Consider the following 14,841-nt stretch of genomic DNA (forward strand, 5'->3'; position numbering starts at 1 on the left):
TCAGGAGTCCAAGCACTCTGTCAGTTGCCAAATAAGTGTTATTAATAGAGGCAGTGTGCCTCTTGGCAATTTTATAAACGCTACTGCTTTGCTTTGTAGAGTTGACCAGTTAGTGGAGCCTGGTGAGTCATGAGTTAGAAACAAGATGTTTGAGATTACTGCAGCACGTGTGAGGCCACTGTGTTGATTCAGAGGTCCACTGTTCAGGGTACATCACTTGATGTATCTTATAAAAATCCAAGTATTTGGAATGGGAGAAACGAGAGGCCTAATGAGCAAGAAAAATAAAACATTAAAAGAATGACAACCAGCTCTAAGGTAAATGTCTGATGGCAGAACTGAGGGATTATGTGGTCTAAAGTACATGGGTATTTAATAAAGGATCAACTTTCCCTTAGATATTTTTTACTTAGTAGTGTTATTTCTGAGGATTGTGGTAATTGTACTTCTTTGCTTCTCTAAGGGATTGGTGAGAAGCAGTAGAGATGTTTGAATCCAGTTATTTGAGAGTAGGAGATATGCTATATAATTAAGCTGTCATTTTCACTGACGAGTTATTATCAGCAGGTAATAAGAAATGTGCATCATTATAAATTGTCATAAGGTGTTTCATGCTGCAACAGATGAAGTATGTCTTCCATGAAAGCACTGAACAATCACGTAGAGATTGGTGCCATTATGGCTGTTATAAATCAGAACATACACTTTCATAGTTAAACAATCATCTATAGTGGCAGTACTGGAAAATTGTTTAGTAATGATTGACTGGTTTTTATGATGAAGAATAATTCTCATATGGATCTTTTAATATAAATATCTGAAGAATTCAAAGAAGAACATTCATTTTAAACACATACTTGGAAACTTTCTGTTTTGAGGCTCATTTATCTTTTACTGTAAGTGTATGAAGAGTCAAAAAGTCACCAAAATAGCTTTTATATCTATTTTTAAAGTTTACAATTATAAATATTTAGTACTCTTATTATGTGAAAATACAGAATAATAGGACAAAAGAGTTCAAAACTGGCCACAATGCTCTTCAGGTCCTTCTGGCTTTCTGTTGTTAGCAGCCACAAGGTATCAACTGAGTGGCTCAGCCTGTGCAGTAAAATTCTTTCTTTTTTAAAAAAATTTTTTATTAAGGTATTATTGATATACACACTCTTATGAAGGTTTCCCATGAAAAAATAATGTGGTTACTACATTTACCCATATTATCAAGTCTCCACCCATAACCCATTGCAGTCACTGTCCATCAGTGTAGTAAGATGCCACAGATTCACTATTTGCCTTCTCTGTGCTACACTGTTCTCCCTGTGATCCCCCATGCCATGAGTACTAAACATAATACCCCTCCATGCCCTTCTCCCTCCCTCCCCACCCACCCTCCCACACCCCACCCCTTTGGTAACCACTAGTTCCTTCTTGGAGTTTCTGAGTCTGCTGCTATTTTGTTCCTTCAGTTTTGCTTTGTTGTTATACTCCATAAATGAGGGAAATCATTTGTCACTTATCTTTCTCTGCCTGACTTATTTCCACTGAGAATAATGTCCTCCAGGTCCCTCCATGTTGTTGCAAATGGTAGGATTTGTTTCTTTCTTATGGCTGAATAGTATTCCAATGTGTATATGTACCACCTCTTCTTTATCCATTCATCTACTGATGGACACTTAGGTTGCTTCCATATCTTGACTATTGTAAAAAGTGCTGTGATGAACATAGGGGTGCATATGTCTTTTTGAATCTGAGAAGTTGTATTCTTTGGGTAAATTCCAAGGAGTGGGATTCTCAGGTCAAATGGTATTTCTGTTTTTAGTTTTTTGAGGAACCTCCATATTGCTTTCCACAATGGTTGAACTAGCTTACATTCCCAACAGCAGTGTAGGAGGGTTCCCCTTTCTCTGCATCCTCACCAGCATTTGTTGTTCTTAGTCTTTTCAATTCTAGCCATCCTAAATAGTGGGAGGTGGTATCTCATTGTGGTTTTAATTTGCATTTCCCTGATGATTAGCAATGTGGAGCATCTTTTCATGTGTCTGTCGGCCAAGTGAATTTCTTCTTTGGAGAACTTTCTCTCCATATCCTCTGCCCATTTGTTAATCGGGTTATTTGTTTTTTGGGTCTTGAGATGCATGAGTTCTTTGTATGTTTTAGATGTTAACCCCTTATTGGATATGTCATTTACAAATATATTCTTCCATACTGTACGATGCCTTTTTGTTCTGTTGATGGTGTCCTTTGCTGTACAGAACCTTATTAGTTTGATGTAGTCCCATGTGTTTATTTTTGCTTTTGTTTCCCTTGCTTGAGGAGATGTGTTCAGGAAGATGTTGCTCATGCTTATATTCAGGAAATTTTTGCCTATGTTGTGTTCTAAGAGTTTTATGGTTTCATGACTTACATTCAGGTCTTTGATCCATTTTGAGTTTACTTTTGTGTATGGGGTTAAACAATAATACAGTTTCATTCTCTGTCATGTAACTGTCCTGTTTTGCCAACACCAGCTGTTGAAGAGGCTGTCATTTCCCCATTGTATGTCCATGGCTCCTTTATTAATGAACCATATAGGGTTGGGTTTATAGCAGGGCTCTCTTGTCTGTTCCATTCATCTATGGGTCTGTTCTTGTGACAGTACCAAATTGTCTTGATTACTAAGGCTTTGTAGTAGAGCTTGAAGTTGGGGAGCATAATCCACCCAGCTTTATTGTTTCTTCTCAGGATTACTTTGACTATTCAGGGTCTTTTGTGGTTCCATATGAATTGTAGAATGATTTTCTCTGTAGTTTGTTGAAGAATGCTGTTGGTATTTTGATTGGAATTGCATTGATTCTGTAGATTGCTTTAGGTAGGATGGCCATTTTGACAATATTAATTCTTCTTATCCATGAGCACAGGATGTGTTTCCATTTATTGGTATTTTCTTTAATTTCTTTCATGAGTGTCTTGTAGTTTTCAGAGTATAGGTGTTTCACTTCCTTGGTTAGGTTTATTCCTAGGTATTTTATTTTTTTTGATGCAATTGTGAATGGGATTGCTTTCCTGATTTCTCTCTCTGCTAGTTCATTGTTAGTATATAGGAATGCCAAAGTTTTCTGTGTATTAATTTTGTATCCTGCAACTTTGCTGAATTCAGATATTAGATCTAGTCATTTTGGAGTGGATTCTTTAGGGTTTTTATGTACAATATCATGTCATCTGCAAACAGGGTCAGTTTAACTTTTTTTTTTTTAGATAATTATTTTTTATTGATTTCATGTGTACAACACAGTGATTCAACATTTATATACATGATACAGTTTAACTTCTTCATTGCCAATCTGGATGCCCTTTATTTTTTTGTGTTTTCTGATTGCTGTGGCTAGGACCTCCAGAACTATGTTGAATAAAAGTGGGGAAAGTGGGTATCCTTGTCTTGTTCCCAATCTTACAGGAAAAACTTTCAGCTTTTCGCCATTAAGTATAATGTTGTCTGTGAGTTTGTCATATATAGCCTTTATTATGGTGAGGTACTTGCCCTCTATACCCATTTTGTTGAGAGTTTTTATCGTGAATGAACGTTGAATTTTGTCAAATGCTTTTTCAGCATCTATGGAGATGATCATGTGGTTTTTGTCCTTCTTTTTGTTGATGTGGTGGATGATGTTGATGGATTTTTGAATGTTGTAGCATCCTTGCATCCCTGGAATAAATCCTACTTGATCATGATGGATGATCTTTTTGATGTATTTTTAAATTCATTTTTCTGATATTTTGTTGAGTATTTTTGCATCTATGTTCATCAGGAATATTGGTCTCTAATTTTCTTGTTTTGTGGTGTCTGCCGGGTTTTGGTATTAGAGTGTTGCTAGCCTCATAGAATGAGTTTGGAAGTATTCCCTCTTCTTCTACTCTTTGGAAAACTTTAAGGAGGATGGGTATTAGGTCTTCAGTAAATGTTTGATAAAATTCAGCATTGAAGTCATTTGGTCCAGGGCTTTTGTTCTTAGGTAAGGTTTTTGATTACCAGTTCAATTTTGTTGCTGGTAATTGGTCTGTTCCAATTTTCCGTTTCTTTCTGGGTCAGCCTTGGAAGGTTGTATTTTTCTAGAAAGTGCTCCGTTTCTTCTAGGTTATCCAATTTGTTAGCATGTAATTTTTCATAGTATTCTCTAATAATTCTTTGTATATCTGTGGTGTCTGTAGTGATTTTTCCTTTCTCATTTCTGATTCTGTTTATGTGAGTAGACCCTCTTTTTATCTTGATAAGTCTGGCTAGGGGTTTATGTATTTTGTTTATTTTCTCAAAGAATCAGCCCTTCCTTTCAATTATTCTATTGTTTTATTCTTCTTGGTTTTATTTATTTCTGCTCTAATCTTTATTATGTACCTCCTTCTACTGACTTTGGGCCTCATTTGTTCTTCTTTTTTCTTGTTTCGTTAATTGTTAGTTTAGATTGCTCATATGGGATTGTTCTTCTTTCCTGAGGTAGGCCTGTATTGCAATATCCTTTCCTCTTAGTAGGGCCTTTACTGTGTCCCACAGATTTTGTGGTGTTAAATTATTGTTGTCATTTGTCTCCATATATTGCTTGACCTCTGTTTGATCCATTGGTTATTTAGGAGCATGTTGTGTAGCCTCCATGTGTTTGTGGGATTTTTCGTTTTCTTTGTGTAATTTCTTTCTGGTTTCATGCCTTTGTGATCTGAGACCTGGTTGGTACAATTTCAATCTTTTTGAATTTACCAAGGCTCTTTTTGTGGCCTTGTATATGATCTGTTCTTGAAAATGTTCCATGTGCACTTGAGAAGAATGTGTATTCTGCTGCTTTTGGGTGTAGAGTTCTTTAGATATCAGTTAGGTCTATCTGTTCTAGTGCGTTGTTCAGTGCCTCTATCTCCTGACATTTTTTCTGTCTGGTTAATCTGTCCTTCAGAGTTAGTGGAGTGTTGAAGTCTCCCAGAATGAATGCATTGCATTCTATTTCCCCTTTTAATTCTGTTAGTATTTGTTTCACAAATGTAGGTGCTCCTCTGTTGGGCTCATAGATATTTATAATGGTTATATCTTCTTGTTGGATTGACCCTTTTATCATTATGTAATGTCCTTCTTTGTCCCTTGTGACTTTCTTTGTTTTCAAGTCTATTTTGTCTGATACAAGCACTGCAACTCCTGCTTTTTTCTCCCTATTAGTTGCATGAAATATCTTTTTCCATCCCTTCACTTTTAGTCTGGGTATGTCTTTGGGTTTAAAGTGAGTTTCTTGAAGGAAGCATGTAGATGGGTCTTGTTTTTTTATCCATTCAGTGACTCTATGTCTTTTGATTGGTGCATTCAGTCCATTTATATTTATTGTGATTATCGATAGGTATGTACTTATTGCCATTGCAGGCTTTATATTCGTGGTTACCAAAGGTTCCAGGTTAACTTCTTTATTATCTAAGATTCTAACTTAACTCACTTAATATGATATTACAGACACAATTTAAAGGTTCTTTTTTTTCCTCCCCCTTTTTCTTCCTCTTCCATTCTTTATATATTAGGTATCATATTCTGTACTCTTTGTCTAGCTCTTGATTGACTTTGAGAACAGTCAATTTAATTTTGCATTTGCTTACTAATTCACTGTTCTACTTTCTTTACTGTGGTTTCATTGCCTTTGGTGTCAGCTATTAAACCTTAGGAACACTTCCATGTAAAGCAGTCCCTCCAAAATAGACTGTAGAGATGATTTGTGGGAGGTAAATTCTCTCAGCGTTTGCTTATGTGGAAATTGTTTAATCCTTCCTTCAAATTTAAATGATAATCTTGTTTGATAAAGTAATCTTGGTTGGAGGTCCTTCTGCTTCATTGCATTAAATACATCATGCCACTCCCTTCTGGCCTGTAAGGTTTCTGCTGAGAAGTCTGATGTTAGCCTGATGGGCTTTCCTTTGTATATGATCTTATTTCTCTCTCTGGCTGCTTTTAATAGTCTGTCCTTATCCTTGATCTTTGCCATTTTAATTACTATATGTCTTGGTGTTGTCTTCCTTGGGTCCCTTGTGTTGGGAGATCTGTGCACCCCCATGGCCTGAGAGAGTATCTCCTTCTCCAGATTGGGGAAGTTTTCACCAATTACCTCCTCAAAGACACTTTCTATCCTTTTTTCTCTGTCTTCTTCTTCTGGTATCCCTATAATGCAAATATTTTTCTGTTTGGATTGGTTACACAGTTTTCTCAATATTCTTTCATTCCTAGAGATCCTTCTTTCTCTCTGTGCCTCAGCTTCTTTATATTCCCCTTCTCTAGTTTCTGTTTTGTTTTTCGTCTCCTCCACTGTTTCTCATCTGCTTTTAATACCCTCCATTGTGCTCTTCAATGATTGGATCTCCGACCTGAATTCATTCCTAAGTTCTTGAATATCTTTCCATACCTCCATGAACATGGTAATGATTTTTATTTTGAATTCCGTTTCAGGAAGTTTCATGATGTCTATGTCATTTTAGTCTTTCTCAGTAGTTGTATTAATAATTTTACTTTGAACTGTCCCTTTGGCATTTCATGTTTGTATATGGCACCATCTTGTGCCCAGAAGCTCTACTCTCTGGACCTGCTCAGCCCCTGAAGCAATGTCAGGGGCCACAGGGGGTGGTATTGGTGCCTGGGGGGAGGAAAGAACTGTTTCCTGCTTCCCGGCTGCTATTCCTATCTCCATTGCCTCAGCCAGTGGGCTGAGCACACAGGTATAATCCCCTATGCTTTGCATTTGTAGTTGCTGTAGACAGATCTTCCCTTTGGCTGGCCTAACACCAGGGTAGGGTTTGCCAGTTCATGAGCCAGGTGGGGCTGGCTGGGATAAAGTTGCAGTAGGCTGCATATCATGGAAGGGATCCTTGGCACTGTGCAGCCAGCCAGGGAGCTGGAGTGCTTGAAGATTGTAAAAGTTCCCAAACTGCTGGGCAGAGTGCACCCAGACAATTTTGTCTACCTGTCCTTTCTCCTGAGCAGTAAGGTCTATGCAATCCTTACCCCTTTAGCAGCCCTCCTGCTAAGGGCTTCCTTGTTATGAAGTTTCTCAGACTGCCTGCCTTTCTTTAGTCCCAGAAGAGCCAGATATGGATCCCTGCTTTCCACAAGCAGCTGGATTCTCAGTATCTCCAGGAATTCTGCCTGTCTTAGCTTTCCAACTCCCTAATCATGACATAAAAGTATTTCTTTATTCTTGAAACTCTAAAGCTGTGAGCGTTCTCCCCATTTCTTTGCTGTCCTTTCTCTTGGTATTGTGCCTTTGTCTTTCTCCACTTATCTCTTTTCCTTTAGCATTGTTTGTATGTTCTTCAGAACTCAGTTTGAATTCACAAGCTATAAAAACTTCACCTTGACTGGCTTGGCTGTCTCTTTCCCTTCAATTCTGCAGTATTAGACTTTGCCCCTTTCATGGCACAGTTTGACAGACTTCTCCTTTATGAGATTTAAGAAATCATATCAAGGGATGTCTAGTCTTCCCAACTAGACCATTGAAATCCAAAGTATGAAAATGTGTGTTCCCAGGATTCAACTCCCAAGAGCTTGTACAGGTGGTAAATTCACCACGTCACTAACACATGTTCAGTTCACCCAATTTTTTTTCATAAAAAGACTTTGCTGAGGAAGGAACGAGTGCAAGTTTTATTCATTGTAAACTGACACTTTAATAGCACTGAACTAGACTCTAAGGATGTCAGTGGCCACTATCTCTTTTGCAAGTCATGGGGGAGAGGTGGAGTTGCCTGGTTGTGAGGGGTGAGAAGACTGGTTCATGTAAGTGGCGATATTCGCTAAGAGGCCACAGTTTCTGAGTGAGTACTCAGTGTGCGTTAAGACCTGCTCTATGGGACTTGCATCAAGGAGCTCCTTGAACCTCACAATGACCCTCTGTGGGTGATTAGGCTTAACCTCTTCCACTCTCTCTGCTCCTCCCTGTGGGATAGCTCACTAGGTCTTATTATGCCAGTCCCCTTGCAAGGGCACTAGCCTTCATCCACAGCTTTGTTGATTCAAACACAAAGTCTGATACTTTTCTCTGTTATTTTTCTCCCTAGTTACATAGGCTTAAGAGCAATTTAGCAATCTCATGAGCTGACAAGATGTCCATCCAGGGAATGAGATGCCTGTCTGTATTCGTTTGCTCAGGCTGCCATAGCAAAATACTATACCTGTACTTGTGAAGACTGAAGTCAGGATCAAGCTGCCAGCCAATTCAGTTTGCTGGCTTCTTGCCTTCATGTGGTGGAGAGAGGAGACACAAGCCCTCTGGTGTCTTTTCTTATAAAGGCACTAATCCCGTCATGAGCCCACCCTCATGACCTCATTTAACCATAATTACTTCCCAACAGTCACACTAGGGGTGAGGGCTTCAACACACACATTTTGGGAAGACACAAGTCAGTCCAGAGCAGCATCTGCCTTGTGCGTGGTCCCACAGCACTTCCCTCCATACCTCCAGCTGGCGATTCCCGCCACCGCCTTTCCATGCCCTTCCTGGTGTTCTGGTCCTCTGTATTTGATCAGGGCTAGGATCTTGGGGGTGGAATTGATGGTTTAGACATAGTAGAAGTAGTAAGGGTTTGCCTACCTCTGAGTTAGCCCTGGAGTGGTGTCTAGACCTAGCTATAAATTTACCTTTAGAATGAGGGAAACTTAATGACTTCTTTATCCCCCAACATGGGGTTCTAGTCACCAATTCCAAGGCAAGAGTAAAGCCACAGTCAAAACCTATTAGAATACCATTCCTTACCTACTGTCTTGAATTTGAGCCTCTGCAAGCAGCATTCCCTTTGTTAGAGTTAGCAGTACTCACTCATTCCGAGGAAGGCCAGCTCACATACCACCGTCTCACTGAAGTCTCTCCACGTCCCTCATCTTCCTCATCTCTACAGTATTAATTGCCTCACACTCTGTTTTTAAGTGGGGCTTTCTTCATACTTCTATAAAACACTAAGAGCATTCATTAGTTGTTTGCAGTTTTCTCCCCTCAACTGGTTGGTGAGTTCCTTAAGGATTGAAACCAGTTATTAGAGCATCTAGTAAAGATGCTTATACACAGTATGTTTTGAGTGAATATTTTTAAATAAATAGTTCAAGAAGGTGCCAGAGTGCAGGCATGCAAATAGATTGGCTACACTTTTGGACTTAAAACTATATTAAAGATTTACTAAATTATGAATAGTCCAAAGTAAGATTATATAGATTTTTAAAAGTTATTCTAATTAATATAAGTATCCTTTATATCACAGACCATACTGAACTTTGGTGAAGATGTTTTCTGATTTATTTTTTAAATTAGGAATTGTGCTACTTACCATTTTAAAATGGCATAAATAAGTTAGACTACCTTTTCTAAAATGGGAAATATACTACTTTAAACTCTGTAATCTTTTGGCATATTCAAACTCCTTCAAATTATGTATCACTTGAAAATTTGATGTTATAATGTTGTGTTTTACTACTGAGTGTCTGAGTGGAGATTTTGCCACTTTACTCTTAGAATAAATGTTTGCAACTTATCTCTCTTAGAGTTGATCAGTAACTTGACATCAAATCCATGAATACATTGGACAGCATATTTGTTTTGTGCTATGTGTTGGGAAAATTGAAAAATGTTTTACTAGAGAATTGTATGAGATGTTACCATTTATTTTCAATGATACATGATTATTTGATTTCCAAAATGAAGTAGCTATAGTCAACATGGATGTTAGTTAAATTACAAAGAAACTGAAGATTTTAGGAAAGAATAATAAAATCCTATCGACTTTTGAAGCTTTCTCTACATGAGTCTTCCTGTCTTTTCTAGCATGATCGTAAAACCAAGGAAGAGGAAGGGAGGATTATTCAATATATAATTTTTAATTTTTTTATCCCTATGTTTGACTCTCACAGCATCTGTTCATACCTATGGCCACCTGGCTCTTAAAGCAATGTCCTGTCATGTGCCATGCTGCTGATGTCACAGGAAGCAAAGTTGGTGTTAGCACATAGCCAGCCTACAGGAGGTTGTGTAAGTAAGGCTTTAAGAATTATGACATGCAGTTGAGACCTTTTATGTAACAATGTAATTAATAATAAGGAGGGTGTGCAAAACAGGTGAGGTTACATGTATACTCAGAATTTTCCAAATGAACATCTTGGTTAAAAAAGAAAATGCCCTTTGTCATCAAATGTTTAACACATTTTCTGAGGGCAAAGAGCATTACACAAAACAGAGGTAAGCAATTTTTTCTTTTGGAAAGAGCCAGATAGTAAAAATTTAAGGCTTTGCAAGCCAAATGATCTCTGTCACAGCTACTCAATTTTGCTTTTCCTACTGGAAAGCAGCTGTAGACAGGGATAGGCTTGGCTCTAATCTGATAAAACTTCATTTACAAAACAGATGGCAGGTAATTTTGGCCTGTGGGTCAATCTGCCAACCCTCAGATGTTAAATTAGTCCTTTAGAAAAATATCCTGCAGTATGTGTATAAATCAGGATAAACAGTAGAGTAAGTAAAGAGGTTTGTGAGAACTAAATCCTACAAGGATGTTAAGAGGAAAAAGGCAAATGCCTCTCTTGCATGATCGTTTCTGGCATCAGAAAATAATAAAGGAAACATGAATTGAAAGAAAAAGCATGAAGAGCATGCCTTTTTCCTGTAACGACCCACAAAGTAAAAGTTATTGTCTGACTTTGTATGCTTCCTTGAAACTGCTCTGTTTCCTAGAATTTTTATTAAGAATTCCCCAATCTCAAGAAACAACTTACTGACCATTTTAGGGATAAACAGACATTAGGTGTTTGCTAGCTCTGAAGCCTCAAAGAAGCAGCAGGAGGGCATTTTGGATGTTGAAGGATAGAACCTGAAAATTTTTACAATAGAACATAGCTCTGAATTGTTTTGTCACTGAGTTATTTATGAAAATGAATAAATATTATTTCTTAAAAACTCCATTATGATTAATTTGGGGGCCAAAAAAAAAGAGGGAATTTTTTTTTTAATGATATCATCCTGGAAATATGCAAGAACTTAAAAAAGAATCTCCTGTCAGTTGTAATGAAGTCAAAAGAAAAGTGTTAGGTGCTGTCTGTTGAGTTTTCCTTGATTCCTGATTTTTAGTTACAGCTTCCTTTGGGGTACTCAAAGCAGAGGAACTTTAATCTGGGTATTTTGTAGTAGCCCATAATAGCTGTTTTTGTCTGCTGTGAGGGTAGGTTGAGAATATAGGCAAGGTGGAATCAAATACTTCATGTATCTCTTCCAGTTTGCACTGTAGAAATCAAGTGTAACCTGTTCCTTAGTACGCACCAGGGTTATTGTAACCAGGACCCAGAAAGACCCTTCTCTGGAGGATGTTTCCTTGAAGGTAGCTTTTTGCGGGGCAAGTGATTGGGAAGCATAGCAGGTTCTATCGTAAAGAAATGTGGCTACAATGACATTTGTGCAAATCCCAACTCACTTGTAGTGTTTACATGATCTTTTTTGTTTTTTTGATCTTCTTTTATCTATTCTGAGAATAAATGTATTTATAAAGCTGAATGTGGGTTTAGACTTGGTTGCCAGGGATCTCATCTGGGCATGCTTTGCTCAAAGCCCGCCTCATCTTTTATTTTGGCTGGGGCTGCAACTTATGGCCTCGAGTAGCCTTGAGACCCTGTCTTTAAATCAACTTGTTTCAAGCTTTTAATTTAAATTTTTTATATTTTTCTAATTACCAAGGAGATCATTATAGTAAGAGTGGAAACTACAGAAAAGTATTAAGAGGGAAAAATAATACCAATTATGCAAGAGAACTTGTTGCTTGATTCTTTCCAGGATTATTTTTTTCTGTATGGTTGTTACAAAAAGACTAAAGATTTGCTTTGTAGTTTTGTTATTTTAACAGCAAACTCTGACATTTCCCTGTGACATTACATAAGTAAATATTGCTTTTGATATATATATAATATTCCATTTTAAAATGTGTCACAATACATTTAGATTTCATTAATTTGTGGTTATTAAAAACAGTATTTCAGCAAATATATTTTTGAATGAATGTCCAGATTTCTGAAAACTTTGCCAAGAAAATTTCGCAGGAGGAGAATTAAGGTGTCTGCCATTACAACTATTTGAGTGATGCTCAACACATACTCCAGAAAATATGTATAAATTTACATTTTTATCATCTCTTTGTTAGTGTTGGTGACATCGCACCCTCATCAGCGGTGACATTTATCAGTTCTACAACAACTCCTCTGGGTTCCATGATGAAGAGGACAGCAGTTTGGGGCTATTGGGGACCATTCAGAATGGGATTGAGGGAGACCCACAAACTAAGTCTATAGCAAAACCCAGAGACAGTGAAAAGCCATAAAGTCCAAACAGGTGTCACTATAGGCAGAGACAACTCTGGTCAGGAATCCCTGCTGGAGTGACACCGAGGGAGACATGCAAGGAACCCAGGGGTAACAGAAGTCAGCGATCACTTAAAGATAAGTACTCTGAGGCAGAAAGAACCAAGCTCCAACAGGAAGTCAGTGCTGGGAGAAATAGAAAAAGATTCTTTATCCCAAAAAGCATGTCTTTCAAAAAGGGGGAAAATGTGTTGGAAGGAAGAGGCTGTGTCCCTGAGTGGCAGTTTTTAGTGACCAAGCTGGAATTGCTCAGAAAATGTGCAGAGGCCGCCTCTTATAGCCTCTGATGAGCTTCGAAGGGCCATCCTGACAGGTGGAGTCATGCCCCTGCCAACACCATGGGCTTACTCCTTGGGCTTTCCTCCCGACACAGAAAGGTGGACGAGTTAATGGGCTGAGTGGCTAATCTTTGACCAGCTGACACAGGAGCTAGTAATAAGTCCTTGCCCTTCTCTCTGCCTGAGGGTGACGACTTAAGGAGCAGGGTGTATGGCTGTCTACCCTCCGAAGTTGCCAGCCTGCTAACTCCGCTCTGCTGGCTTTCAGCTCTCTCTTCTTTCCCATTCTCACTTCCTCCTGTTTTCCTGGAATCGTACTTCTTAATAGAATACTTTTTCTGTGTCTAATGATAATGGCATATCTTTATTGTTTGCTTGATTTCCACTGGGATTTCTCCTCTGATTCATGAGCTATTCAAAAATGTATTGCTTAATTCTCAAGCAATTGAAAATTCCCTCATGCTTTTGTTACACAGCCAGAATTCTGTCAGAAAATAAGCATTGAATAATTTCAGTCCTTTCAATTTTGTAACGACTTGCTATGTGGCCCAACATACGGTCAACTTTGGCACATATTCCAGTAGTACTGAAAAAGTGTGAATTTTGTCATTGGTGGTACAATCACCATACATGATAGGTAGATCAAGTTTGTTCATGATTTTTTCAGACCTTTCTATCCTTCTGGAATTTTTCTTTTATTGTTGCTCTGTTAGCTTTTGAGAGAGATATTTTAAAATCACCCACCATAATGTGAATTTGCCTATTTCTCCTTTCTCTAGTTTTGTTCATTGTGATTTATAAAATTTAAAGCTATGATCCTAAGAGGCAGTCTTTTGGATTGTGTTGGTAGATCAATCTCTTCCATGGGAGTGAAATAGCCCTGTCTTTCTAATAAAGTTTCTTGCCTTGAAGTATGGCTTTTCCAATCTTAGTATAACTACCCCAGGTTATTTATTGTTTGCATCATATTTATTTTCCCTTCTATTTACTTTCAGCCTATCTTTGTTCTTCTATTACAGATGTGTCTTTTGTAAACAGCATGTAGCTGTGCTTCATGTTTTTGTGTAGTCATTTTCATTGAGTATTTAGTCCATTTTCATGTAACATAATTACTGATATAATTGTGCCTGTCTCTACCATCTTTTCTTTTGTATTCGACATCTCTTTATGTAGCTTTTTCCTCCTTTCTTGCTTTTATTTGAATTAGTCAACTTTCTATCATCCTTTTTTCCTCTATTAATTGTTAATTAATATTATTTTACTCTTCTTTTGTTAGCTTATTATTATAACATGTTTTTTAAAGTTGTTACCCTAGATACTAGTTGTTACTTAGATATGACAACATGCATTATTTGTGTATTGCATATTATCTAATGGTTAATTTAAGAAGAGATCATTTCAGTATAATGTAACCCCTTCCAGAGGGATATAAACTTCAAGTTATTTTCATGAGGTGAGAATATCATTGACACCTAAGCTTGGTTAAAATTTCACAAGTAGAAAAGTAGTATTCCCAATTTAATTTATGAATATCAATTCAAAGCTCTTCAGAAAAACTATTAGCAGAAATAATCCAGCAACTCACTAAAAGATATATTATGATGTAGTAGGATTCATTCTAGGAATGAAAGATTATGAGCTCTATTAAAATAATTGATCATGTTAATTAGTCTAAGGGGAAAAGTCATATGTTAATATCTATAGATACTGAATATTCATTTGACAAAATTCAACAGCCATTCTAAATGTTTACAGAAAAAGAGACAGCTCAATAAAGTAAGAGTTGAACATCTTATAATCACAGCAAACTATGTGCTCACCCATACACGCACACGCAAATTCAGCCCAAAGACAGCATCATAAGTAGTGGCAAGATGCTAGAGCACTTCTGTTATTTCTGCTAAAAGTACAAAGAAAGATAAGGGTACACCACTACTAGTGATGCTATACCAGAGTTATTAGTCAACAAAGCTAGACAAGAGAAAGAAACTCAAAGTATAAAATTTTAAAAAGGTGGAAGCAAAACTGTTATTTGTAGATGAGTTAAGACCTAGAAAACCCCAAAGAATCTAACTAAAAAAAATTTCTATGACCCAATTTTAGCATGTAAAAGAGAGAAAAAAAGATAAATCTGACTCATTAAAAAAAAATCCATTGGTTGTCCAAAAAACAGAGAAACAGACAAAAAGGCAAGTA

The 14,841-nt window shown here is 37.4% G+C and overlaps 1 protein-coding gene across 20 annotated transcripts in view; it reads left to right on the forward strand.

Annotated features, from left to right (window-relative positions):
* Positions 1-14,841, forward strand: part of IL15 (interleukin 15) — a 70,639-nt gene that overhangs the window by 14,682 nt on the left and 41,116 nt on the right. For 10 of the 20 annotated variants that reach the window (XR_008997875.1, XR_008997876.1, XM_057502655.1 and 7 more), the window contains one exon: positions 9,881-9,998. The exons of the other annotated variants lie outside the window; for them this stretch is intronic. The gene's annotated coding sequence lies outside the window, so the exon portion shown is untranslated. The remainder of the gene's footprint in view (positions 1-9,880; positions 9,999-14,841) is intronic. 20 annotated transcript variants of the gene reach the window in all.

The sequence above is a fragment of the Manis pentadactyla genome, chromosome 5, assembly GCF_030020395.1.
Source record: "Manis pentadactyla isolate mManPen7 chromosome 5, mManPen7.hap1, whole genome shotgun sequence".
Lineage (NCBI taxonomy): Eukaryota > Metazoa > Chordata > Mammalia > Pholidota > Manidae > Manis > Manis pentadactyla.